We start from the raw sequence: 2,082 nt of genomic DNA on the forward strand, positions 1-2,082 counted from the left end.
TCTTCCAAGAAGATCCAAATACAATTGAGTCTCTCTGTTTTGTTGCAAGGAGACCTTGGCAGGGGCAACAAAACCAAGGGTTTAATAACTCTATGAACTTTCAAACCCCACCAAATTGGAATCCTTGGCAAAAACCTTGGTCCCAACCTCAAAATCCTTTTCAATCATGGGTACAAGGCATGCAAAATCCTTATGGGAGATTTGCTCAATTTTATCAATATACTCCATCTTTTCAAAACCAACAAGCTCCACAACTTCCAAATCAAAACCCACAACTATCATTGCCATTTCAACAACAACAACTGTCTCAACAGAACCCAAATTCTCAACTCTTGCTTCCATTCCAACAGAAGTCAAATCAACTTCCTTCTCATCCATTGCCAAACCCCAATAATAAAAACCCTCAAAATGCTTACATGGTAGAAGGTCAACAATTTCCTACCTATATGATTGTTCCTCTCAATGATGTACAACTCAGATCTGGTAGAGTTTTTAATAAACCTTCCATAGATGCCCAAAATCAAAGCATTTCTGAGGAAGATTCTCTTGAAGCCAATAAAGGTTCTGAAGCATCTCTTCAAAACCCAAACACTCAGAAAGAAAAAGAAAAAGAGCTAACCCCCACAACTCCTATAGTTGAGCAACCTGCATCTTCATCCACACCTCCTTTTCCTGAAAGATTACAAATTGACAAAGGGGTGGAAAAACAAATCTTGTTGCCTGACTATGATTTTCTAGATGAATTGAAGAATGTCTGTATCAAGATTCCCTTGTTACAAGCCATTAGAGAGATTCCTATTCTAGCAAAAACAATAAAGGAGTTGAGTCTTAAAAGACCAGGAAGGAAACCTAGAGACACAAGAAGAATCCACCTGGTAGGGAAAATTGCAGACATCATGATGGGAAAAATTACTATGTAGAAATATGTAGATCCCGGTAGTCCAACTGTCAAAACACATATCAATGGGGTAGAAATTCCAAATACTTTGATTGATTTAGGGGCTGCTATCAACATTATGAGTAGACAGACTATGGAACAACTGAAATTTCCTAATCTTCTCTTTACACCTACTTTACTACAACTTGCAGATCGATCAATTATTAAACCAGATGGTGTATTAGAAGACATTTCAGTCTCCTTAGACTCTTGGGAATATCCAGTAGATTTTATGATTTTAACCCCCAAGAGTAATTTAGGAGGACACCCTCTCATCTTAGGAAGACCTTGGCTAGCCACAGCCGATGCTTTCATCAATTGTAGGTCTGGGGATATGTATATTTCTGATGGTAATTCGACAAAGAAATTCAATCTGTATCCTCTAGCAAAAGCAATTACAGAAATAGGAGATAATGAGTGGATTGATGATGAAGATACTATACAACCTGTCTTTACCATTTTTGAAGTTAGTGAAGATAATCAAATTCTGAACACATTAGAAAACTTTGAAACATCTTCAGAATATGACCACACACAATTTCAGTTAGATTCCGACATTGAGTATTTATCATCTAGACAAATGTCTCTTTTACTATGGAATAGTTTGGTAGTTCCGCCATTGATATCTTTCCAGGAAAAACATTGAATATCAACAAAAATTTGGAAAGATCACAACAGGAAGAACTAACCAAAATCTTGCAAAAACATTCTACTGCATTTGCATGGGAATATACTGATATGAAAGGTATTGACCCTAAGACTTGCATTCATCACATCTACATTGAGGAAAACAGTAGACCAATCAGACAACCTCAGAGAAGGATGAATCCAAACCTTAGGGAGATAGTGAAAGAAGAGCTCCAAAAGTTACTTAATGTAAACTTCATTTATCCAATTTCAGATGGTCGATGGGTTTCTCCTTTGGTTATAGTACCTACAAAGAATGGTAAATGGAGGGTATGCATTGATTACAGGGAATTGAACAAAGCAACTTTGAAGGATCACTTTCCTTTACCCTTCATCGATCAGGTATTAGATACTTTAGCAGGCAAAAAGTATTTTTCATTTTTGGATGGTTTTAGTGGTTACAATCAGATTCAGGTAGCACCTGAAGATCAGGACAAGACCACATTTACCTGTCCATG

The sequence above is a fragment of the Pinus tabuliformis genome, chromosome 9, assembly GCF_031772625.1.
Source record: "Pinus tabuliformis cultivar Carrire ecotype Pingquan chromosome 9, CPIR1, whole genome shotgun sequence".
NCBI lineage: Eukaryota > Viridiplantae > Streptophyta > Pinopsida > Pinales > Pinaceae > Pinus > Pinus tabuliformis.